Below are 11,469 nucleotides of genomic sequence, written 5' to 3' on the forward strand. Positions count from 1 at the left end.
CCACAAATTCCAACATTTGTTGTTGTAGATTTTCCCAAATACATTGGGCCTCCTTGGGATGAGAGAAACCCCACTCACTTGCCTATTCCAACAGTAAAAAGAAATGGACGTGCACAAATTCCACTGAAGATGGCTTGGGCTTTAACCATACATAAATCTCAAGGTATGACACTTCCAAAAGCAACAATTGACATTGGAAAAACAGAATGTCAAGGTCTCACATTCACAGCTATTTCAAGAGTACCTTCTCTACAAGATCTCCGGATTAGCCCCGCATTCAGTTTCGATCGTTACAGTAAAATGAAGGACAACAAAAACATTGCTCGCAGAAAACACACAGAAGAAATTCTCCGTTCAATGCCGCCTCCAAATAATCTGCTCCAACCCATACTTTAACATCACCAAAAGGTTTCCTCCATTTATTTACCTCATTCTATTTCATAACATACTTTTCATATTTTCCAACAACAACCAACTTTAATCAATATTAATAATTAAGAAAATATTAGAATGTCTTTATATTATCTATACATCTCATTCTAACATTTTCTTTCTTTTGCAATAGGACACATGGACTCAGAAATAGCATACCTAAGCAACTACAAGTAGAATGGCAAGCAAAAGATATGCATCTCCAACTACGCATTAACCTCCAATGGTGTTCAATATGCCGTTATTCACCATGCATCTTCCACTAACAATATATAAATCCCCATAGCAAAGGTAACTTCATTTCCATTCATTCCAGATTCATTTTAACACAACTCACCTGCAAAGTATTGCTAATAAATTTCCGCAGCTGATTTACATATTACTAATTCTAACAAAATATACATTTTGCAGGTCCATTACTACTTCTTCAGGTCTTCGATGCCTCCAACATGTTTTCATACAACTTCAAATATGGAATGACAAGCACAATGTTCTTTAGAATATTATATTCCTTCTCGAACCTCTTCTGTTACAATTCACTGTTTGTATTTTCCATTTCAAACTTAAAAAAGGATGTTTCAAGATCAAATACCGTTTTGATGGTTTGTGTCCTCACAACTATTTGTGTTTTCCATTTCAAACTTAAAAAAAGATGCTACAATACACTATTTGTATTTTCCATTTCACACTTAAAAAAGGATGTTTCAAGATCAAATACCATCTTGATGGTTTATGTCCTCACAACTATTTGTGTTTTCCATTTCAAACTTAAAAAGGGATGTTTCAAGATCAATACCATTTTGATAGTTTATGTCCTCACAACCAATTCATTGTCAATGGGTTTTAACATATTTTGTTGACAAAATCAATTGATTTTAATGAATATAATACATGTTTTCAATATATCTTCATATTAATTTAATTTCCCGTTTGAATAATGATTTCTTAAATAACCCTATCCAAATCAATATGGATACCCGGTTGTTGTTCGCATGGATTCATTCATTTATCTTCACCTTTAACTCCACAATTTTTACCAACTACAAACAAATGTCTCTAAACAAGTTCAATGCATATTTATGGCTACTTGCATTCCATTTCAACGGTTTTCAGCATGGCTTCCTCAAATTTAAACTCGAAATCATCGACCCTTGCTTTCAAAAAAGCCCACAAAAGCCTATTCACATTTCAATATTCTTCCACACACTATGCCTTACGGCGTTTCCTTTGCAACATTAGGTGCAAATGCTAGTTTATTGCATTCTAATTATTAGTATACGTCAGATCGTTCGCATTTATTACCTATTTTTGTGGTCCATTTTTTTTTTTTAATTTCTCCCTACTATATAAGTGGGTTATAGTGAGATAGTACACTTATTTTTTAATAACTCCGTTTAACTCTTTGATGTATTTGTTTTTTATGGTATTTTTTTAATGTTATTTTTGTGTACAATTTATTGTTTTGTTTTAATAAGAAAGGTAAGTTTAACCATTAATTTATAGTTTTTTTGGTGTTGTATTTTTTTATGCATCTAAAAAATATTAAAAAAAATAAAAAAAATTATATCTAGTTATATAATTATAAAGCTAATAATTATATAATTATATTAAATATATTAAAATGAATAAGTAAAAATTTTGAATGGTTAAATTGTTATTTTTTTTTAATTTATTGTATTGTATATGCTTATTTTGATGGATTGTTATAATAACAATTAAATAAATTTGTTGGATTTGAAGTGTTTTTCTATTATATTATTTTAATTTATCGTATTGTATAATTTACTTTTATTGGTATTATGATGGGTATTAAATTTTGTGGATTTGATTTGTTATTCATTTGCTTCTCTCTTACACATAGGCCACCACCTCATGGTGAATTTATGGGACCTCACCTCTTAAGCAGAGAGGTAGAGGACCCTTAGCATGGTTTGTTTATTTATCTACATGAATTGGATTCATTCCATCATGTTGTTCATTTTGGGCTACTAGTTAGAGCTTTGGCTTATCCTTCAACACCTCCACTTATTGTTTCCTTGATGGCCATGCACTTCGAGTCTTGTTTGGTTATTTAGCGTGTGTTTCCTTCCATCTGCTTCACTGGATTTCCCTCCTCTCTTGACAATTTTTTCTAATGGAAAAGGTTTGAGCCCAATCTTGTCATCGATACATCTTGCCTAGGAGTTATAAGGGCCTCTCTCTTTCAAAATGACCTCTAGAATCTTCCCTCTCATTTCTATGAGGTCTTTGTCACTCCTTTTTTCCTTTGGTAGCCATGAAACAAGCTTGTTGCCGATATGGAAATGGTGGTCGTGTGAATTCAGGGGACTCTTACGACTACCATGCACATCCACCTCTACATTCATGTGGAAATCCATCTGGTGGAAGAGGAAGTTTGACAAGAACCACTATTAACTCTAAATTTAGAAGTCATGGATTCCAGATACATGAAACACTTGGGGCCGCCGCCAAAATCACTATCTTCATAAAGTAGATTTGCAATGGCATGTTAAGTTGTTTCCAAAGAAGATTCTAGTTGATTGGAGACAAACCTAGGTCAATCTAATGAGCTCAGATATCTTATGCTACGCTCAGGAACAATCCATCAACTTCAATACTTCATTTTCCTTCTAATGCTCATGCTCCCTATATTTCATCATTTCAGTTCTTGCTCTTCAGCTAGGCCATGTGAGCTATTGATAAGTTCTTTTTAGAGTTTATGTTTAGTATCTTTAGGCCATCTAAGCTATTGATAAGTTATTTTTAGAGTTTATGTTTAGTATTTTTTTCTTGTTGTCTTGAATTCTTCAGTCTCTAAAGGTTTCCCATTTTGATTTTTGTTATTAGTTTCCCCAGGGTGGGTAGCACTATCTTTTTGAATTCTGAAGTTTTGGACATGCAGTTGAAGCTAATTTTTGTTACCCATTGACTATATATTTTATTGTCTTTGGTATTCTTTCTAAAGTAACATATAGAAGATAGTAAAACTAACATATCTAATGTAAATATTTGATATTTTAATACATAATCAACTATATATATATATATATATATATATATATATATATATATATATATATATATATATAAAGAGTATAAGTTTGTACATTCCAGGTTATCATCATATATTTTTGTGTAATAAATTATCTAACAAAAGTTGGGAAATTCTAATTTAATCTTCTTTGCAATTTCAAATTTATCTCAATAAGTGAAAAATGGTTTTCAAGTTTTTAACGTCTCTCATACTACTACGTTTTGTGTCAAATTGTTGAGCCTCTGACCTTTCCTACTTTTTCTTTTTTAGTATTGTAGATTTTGCAAATCTATTTGTCTTTCCTTTTTAGTATTGAACATTTTGCAGACTTACTTATCATTTTAAATATTAAGGATATTTTATGATGTTTTTCATTGATAATCCGAAACAAAATTCCTCTGATTCCTTATTCTAAGTCTTTGACAACTTTACATTTATGAGGCATTTCCAAATTACTCACATTAAACTTTTTCATTCTTGACATTTTGAGCCAACAAGTGTAGCTAGGCTTTAAGACAAATATTTTATTTTGGTATCTTTGTGCCAAGAGGCACTCTCCAACCCAGTATAGTAAAAATGTTGTAATGTCCTATTTAACATGTTGACTTGGGCATAACAATAAAAAAATTAAATTAAATTAAAAATAAATAGAATAAAATAAAAGCATAAAATTAATAATTATAATTATAATTAAACCAAACTAGATCCATATTAACTCCGGATCTACCAACTGTCAATTGTTCAAATATTTTGACATGCAAATCTCTTTTAAAGTGAAAAGAGATTTGATTCCTGTGGGCCCTTGATAGATCCCAATTAAAATAAATCTAATCTGATTGAGGTGATAGGCTTATTCTACAACCCAATATGATGTGTAACCCCCGTCATCAAAATTGAAAAAAAATAAAAATTAACTTACAAAATATTTAAATAATATCTAGTTATAAAAAATTTACACTTGAAAAAATTAAATCTCTCTGCAATATTTAAATAAATCTATATAAATATTATAATATTCCCCTTACATTTAACCTTTCTTAAACTTTTTAATGGTTCAATTAAATGTTGAAATACATGTGAATTTTTTTTTCAATTCTTAGAATTTGAAATAATAACCACTAACCCACTGTAGAACTCATATTTATTCTATTAAAAGTTAATTTATTTTCAATCTTAAACAACATTCTTGTGCAAACATCTTGCCCATAAACCCGCCATCAAAAGTAACTTAAATGCTTCGACATCGAATTTACAGTTTCATATATATATATATATATATACACGTCGATATACTTTAGCTTCAGCGTGGCGAGGTTTATACAGACCATATTAGGCTATCAAATTGATGGTTATCAGTTTTTGATGGTCTGTTATATTAGGTTTTCAAATACAATGTATTCTGCTCAACCTACTTTTGTATCCCGAGGCTTCACCGTGGGAATCCTATTGATCTACGTTGTTTCTATGGTCAGAGCTTCGATGCCTTCCTCTACGTACAGGTATGAAAAGGTGAATCGACAAAGACATCATTTTTTTTCAAAAGCATTGCATAATTACCTAGCTGGCCGATGTATATGCCTTTTTTATTTTATTTTTTAAATTCTCTTTCTTCTGGCTACATTAAACATTGCATGAGCTCTGATTTTCTCCGATTTCACAGTATTATCAAAATACTACATCAGATACTAAATGAGTTAATTGTCTACGTGGATTTCAACGATTAATGGAGCCTGTTTTAGGTTTAAGTGAAAGGAGACGGCCATACTCAAGAGTGAAGATGATCCAACGACAGCAATCAGGTGTCCTCGAAAGGGATAGGACGCCAATTTTGATGAAATAGATTCAAGTTGACGAGGACATTAAAAAGAAAATGACTAAGTTGACAAAGACGTTAAGGAGTGATAAAGTATAATTAAGAGAAAGTATTGAGCAAATATATTCCATCGTTTTCACTTGCGATTCAAGAAGCCAACCCAGTCTCTTTGGCCCTAACTGATTTTATTATAATTCGTTACAACATATAATTATGACATTAACGTTAAACGGTCCCTACAAATTCCAAATTTGGCTGACGACATTTTGAATGATTTAGCGCGTGGACAAATAACGAAGAAATGAAAATTCAAGTTCAAAATTTGGCTGAAGGCATTTAGAAAGTTTTAGGACATGGATCACGGAAGAATACTTTTGAGTGAGGGGGGTGAGAATCTAGTGGTAGCCTAACTGGATACTGGCGAGAGAGTAACATGGATTGCCTTTTCCTTTGCTCATGAGATACGAATGAGTTCAATCATTCCCATCTTCAATCACAACAATCGAATCTGCATTTTGAATGGTTGTCAATCTATGAGCTATCACAATAGTGGTTCTTCCCACCATTATTCTGTCCAGGGCCTCTTGAACCATCTTCTCCGATTGCCTGTCCAACGCAATGGTGGCCTCGTCCAACAGTAATATGCTCGGATTCTTTATGATCGCCCTGCCTATAGCAATGCGTTGCTTTTGCCCTCCCGATAATTGCATTCCTCTGTCTCCACAATTTGTTTCGTATCCCTTCTCCAAAGAGCTACACAAATCCAAGTTAAACCACTACCATATTCAGTTTGTCCTAATTTATTCCACAAACAATCTGCTTAATCACAGCTGATTGAATATATGTATTATTGCATAAAAATTATGTTTCAATTAAAAAATTGCAGTATTTACCTGATGAAGTCATGAGCATTTGCAGCCTTTGCAGCTCCGATCATCTCCACCTCGCTTGCATTCTCTTTTCCGTAGAGAATGTTGTCTAGAATGCTTCCTCGAAACAGCGTGGGCTCTTGACCTACCAGACCTATGTGATTCCTCAAACTCTTCAAATTGAACGCCCTGATGTCACTGCCATCGATTTTCACTGATCCTTTTAGGGGATCGTAAAACCTTTCAATTAATCCAATAATAGTCGATTTTCCGGATCCGCTTTGTTCTACCAGAGCCATGTTTTGCCTGCTTTTATCCTGAAGCAGAAGTTCTTGAAGATCATAACATCTGGACGAGATGGATAAGCGAAGTCCACGTTTCCTTCTATCTTATCCGCTTTCTCGCCTTTCTCATCCTCCGGGTTTATGCGGTTTTCCCTGTCCAGTATGCCAAACACAGATTTGACTGCATTGGATCCTTTAGCAATGTCGCTGCTCATAGTTCCCGCTTCTGCTAAACCTTTTCCTGTGGTTATCAGAATGAAGAAAATTTGGAAAAAAGCTTTTGATGTGATTTGTCCTTTTGATACAAGTTGTCCTCCATACCAAAAGTTTAAAGCCGTAATGGATAGGGTGATGCATTGCAATGTTCCAAGAGCGAACCCCGCAAACAAAGATTGTTTGATAATCTCTCTGCGAGGTTCTTCTTGACACTTTTCAGAGAGAGAGAGAGAGGATCTTCTCCTGTAAAGAGAAGGCACTAATAGTGCGATGGTTAGCCACAGCCTCAGCTGCGAGTTGACTACCTTGATCTTGAGCTTTTATAGCCTTTTGAGACATGGCCTTGAGAAGAACCCTTTTAGTGTAGAAACATAATACAATAATGGGTTGCACTACGATTATTACAACTGCAAGACGCCATGCTATTATCAAGGCCATCGAGAAGGCTATTACAACAGCTGCCGAAGTTTCTACAAGTAACGATATACGATCTCTGACCAGAGATCTCACCTGTATCACAAATTGCATATTCGAACCATTTGAATACTGTAATACAATTCACAATTTTATTGGAAATATTAAAACTTTAAGATCAGATACTTGCCACATTAACATCTGTCGCTAGTCTGGAGCAAACAGCTCCACTAAAATTCTCCTCATTATCGAACCACCCAATCTCAAATGTAAAGATTTTGGACAGCATCCCCTCTCGAACCCTTTTAGTAAGATATTCCCCCATAGCCGCAAAATTGTAATGCTGTAACATGTTTGCTCTCCCACAGCCACAAACATGAAGGAGTAATATTCGATACTGGATTTGATCTGTTCATGGTCGTGAAGGAAAAATACAAATACAGTTGCCCCAAGGAACATGGGAAAAACAGGTTGAACTGCTCCGGAACCTAAGGCTCCTGAACTGAACAACCCAATAGAGCATGCCTCCATTCTGGGGCATTTAATAGAAACAGTTGACGGAATAAAGCGGCGGAAGCAAGCTTTTCTTCATGTACCAGTTCTCGATGGGTCGATACAGAGGCATTCGTACTCGATCCAGTATATATGCTAGAACTCCTTGTTACCAAAGACTGATCTAGCATAGTAGTGCCTTCGAATCTCTCATCTGGCTTATCTGCCGCAGCAAGTTGTAGTTTCACCAAAGCAGCGTATGCTCCATTGGGTTTACAGATCAGATCTTCATGCATACCTGTCTCGATCACATGACCACTTTGAACCACCGCAATCATGTCTGCGTTGCGGATGGTCGAGAGGCAATGAGCTACTACAATAGTTGTGCGTCCAACTGAAGCTTTGTCTAGAGCACCCTGAACGATTCTCTCTGACTCTGCATCTAGAGCACTTGTGGCCTCGTCTAGAAGTAGACGAGGACCCTTGAACATAACTCTTGCAATAGCTATACGTTGCTTTTGCCCTCCCGACAACTGGACTCCGCGGTCACCCACCTGTATGGCCCAAATGAAGAAAGTAAACTCAAATTGACTGCACTTTAGAAATGAAGAATGAGAGTAAAAACCTAAATATTACCTGTGTGTCATAACCATCTGGTAGTTGACTAATCAAATCGTGAGCGTTTGAAGATTTAGCCGCAGCAATAACCTGATCCATGCTGGCTCCCTCTTTTCCGAACAAGATGTTCTCCTTGATCGATGTAGCGAAGAGTGCAGGTTCTCCACTTACTAGTCCAATTTGGGAACGCAACCATTTCAATTGTAGCCTTTTAGTGTTCACTCCATCCAGCAAAATCTCTCCAGCCGAGGGATTGTAGAACCTCTCTATCAACGACACAGCCGTAGACTTGCCGGACCCGCTTCTCCCCACCAACGCAACGGTCTTGTTTGCGGGAATGGTTAGACAGAAATTGCGAAATATCTTGGATTCTGGTCGCGATGGATATGCAAACTCAACGTTTCTAAATTCAAGTTTACCGCTGACCTCTTTCAATATTTCTCCTTTTGCATCTTCCCAATCAATGATCGGTTCTCTGTCAACCATCTCAAAGATGCGTTTACAAGCAACACGTGCTTGTGAAAAGTATCTGATATTCGGAAGCGCAGTCCCTAGAGCTCTGTAAACGCAACAGTGCTTTCAGAGATTTTGCTTGAACTTCAAAATGTGGTAAATTTCCCGTTGTAGGATCAATTATAGAAGTACATGAGAAAGAGAGATGAATAGAGCGAGAACGCTTACAAACCACCCATAAGAATGCAACTTGAAGCCGCGAAAATCCTTCCTCCGCTAGCGCCATGATACGAGTTGAATGCCGAGATACCGAAGGTCACTCCTCCGCTTCCTACTGCCAAGCCTTTGACAAGACCTTGTTTAAGCCCAAGCTTTACAGTCGCATTGAGCGCATCGGAGAACATAGCCATTGTCCTCTCCTCTCCAACGAAGGCAAAGACTGTCCTAATGGATGAAAGAACTTGCTCTGCAATATTACCGTCTATATTATATGCTTCGGTGAACTTGCAAGAAGTCCCCACCAAAATCCGTCCATACATTATGCCGGGAATGATCAGCATGATCACGAAAGGAACTGACACCAATGCCAGTTTCCATGTCAAGTATGTAAATGTATTAGAAAACCTGCACAGATGAATCTAGCTAGTAAAGGTTGAACACACAGCTTTGCAGAGCAAAAACACTAAAAGAAAATCGAAAGAACAAAAGAATAATTCATTAGAAAATAGGTTACAATGCTCATGATATAGCATTATTGGCTGAAAATCCCAAGGTAATGCACCATAATGGTGATGAATGAAAAGACAACACCTACAACAAGTTCCGGAGAGAACTAGCTAGTTGCGGAGTGAAAGAAGAAGCAAATCAGGGAGTAAATCATGCAGAAGAACTAACGAGTTGCAGAGTTAAAGAAGGAGCAAAATAGGGAGCAAATCATGCAGAAAAATTAACCAGTTGCGGAGTTAAAGAAGGAGTAAATCATGTAGAAGGAATCTTGCATTTAGTCCCATGCTCTAACTAAGAGTCCGCATATAGGTGTGTAGTAGTTCCAACACCCCCCCTGAACACCACTATGGGGAAAATTAGAAAATGGGCCCTGGCAACTAAAGCCAAAAGTCACCCAAAATACAGTGCAACTTGTACTAAAATTGAGGAAAGAGAGAAAACCTCGTGGGAAAACCCCCCCCTCAAAATACAATGTAATCAAAAGAAAAGAGGAAGAAAAGACAGTTGTTAAGCAACTGTGTCCTTCACTCCAAGACGATCATGCAGAGAGCGAAACTTCTGCTCAGTGAATGCCTTGGTGAAGATGTCTGCAGTTTGTTTTGCTGAAGGACAGAACTGCAAATCAATGACCCGGTCATGTACTAAGTCTCTGATGCAGTGCATATGGATCTCTATGTGCTTCATCCGCTGCGGCTGAGAGTGCTATGGTTGTCACACTAGATGACAATGGGCTGGTGGAACTGGACGCCCAACTCAGTGAGGAAGTGTTGTAGCCACAGAGCCTGAATGGTGATGTTGACTACTCCTCTGTACTCAGCCTCGGCTGAAGAGAGAGCAATAGCGGCCTGCTTCTTGCTTGACCAACAGATAGGGCTTGACCCTAGACTGAGTGAATATCCGAAGGTGGACTTGCGATCAATACTGTTGCCCACCCAATCAGAATCAGTGAAACCAAGGAGATTCAATGCAATGCCTACTGCATAGTGAATCCCGAAGGTGATGGTGCCCTGCACATATCGGAGGATGTGCTTGGCAGGATTCCAGTGTAGCTCATGCAGCTCCTGCATGTATCTGGAAACTGCCCCTACTGCATATGAGAGATCTGGTCTGGAGTGGGTGAGGTACAATAAGATCCCCACTAACTATCAGTAGAGAGTGCTGTCAACTAATGGAGTGTCACCTCCATCCTCAAGGCGGACCCCAGACAGAAAAGGAGTCGGTGCTAGCTTGCAGTTAGTCATGTGAAATCTCTCAAGGAGATCTCGTGCATACTTAGCCTGAGAGAGTTTGATGCCTGTGGCATCCTGGCTGATCTCAAGACCAAGAAAGAAGTGTAATGGACCCATGTTCGTCATCAAGAACTTATCATGCAAGGCCCTCTTGACTGTAGCCAATGGCTGAAGCCAAGCTGCGAGTGATTAGGAGATCATCCACAAAAAAACTAAGATAAGAAGAGAATCATGTGTCGTGAGCATGTAAACATTCGGATTAGACTTACATCTTTCAAAGTTTTGTGATAAGAGAAAAGAATCCATCTTCGCATACCAAGCTCTCGGGGCCTGCTTAAGGCCGTAGAGAGATTTCTTTAGTCTGCAGACCAAGGATGAATCCTGAATGAAACCATGTGGCTACTCTAAGTAGATCTCCTCAGATAGGTCTCCGTGAAGAAAGGCATTCTTCACATCCATCTGATGTACTTCCCACCCCTGGGCAACCGCAATGGCAAGTGTAAGGCGTATGGAATCCATCTTTGCTACTGGAGCAAAGGTCTTGTCATAATCAATGCCATGCATTTGTTGGAAGCCTTTGGCTACTAGCCTTGCTTTCCATCTGGTGATTTGCCCATTTGCAGCACTCTTGGTCATGTAGACCCATTTGCATCAGACAAGTTTCCTTCCTGAAGGAAGGGGGATCAGATCCCAGGTCTGGTTCTCGAGGAGGGAGTTATACTCCTCCTCCAAGGCGGACTCCCAAGATGGATGCCGAGCAGCCTCAACATAAGACTGTGGATCAGAAGAATGAACCGAATGACAATGCCAGGATGGTGATGGTTCAGTGGCAGTGAGGGCAAGAGGAGGCTCAATAAACTCTGAGCTAGTCCTTTGCAGATCAGAATTA

General features: G+C 37.7%; 1 pseudogene; it reads right to left on the reverse strand.

The window, feature by feature from the left end:
* Positions 1-5,752: 5,752 nt before the first annotated feature.
* Positions 5,753-9,164, reverse strand: LOC149207144 (putative multidrug resistance protein; annotated as a pseudogene).
* Between the last annotated feature and the right edge of the window lie 2,305 nt (positions 9,165-11,469).

This window comes from Pinus tabuliformis, chromosome 1_2, assembly GCF_031772625.1.
Source record: "Pinus tabuliformis cultivar Carrire ecotype Pingquan chromosome 1_2, CPIR1, whole genome shotgun sequence".
NCBI lineage: Eukaryota > Viridiplantae > Streptophyta > Pinopsida > Pinales > Pinaceae > Pinus > Pinus tabuliformis.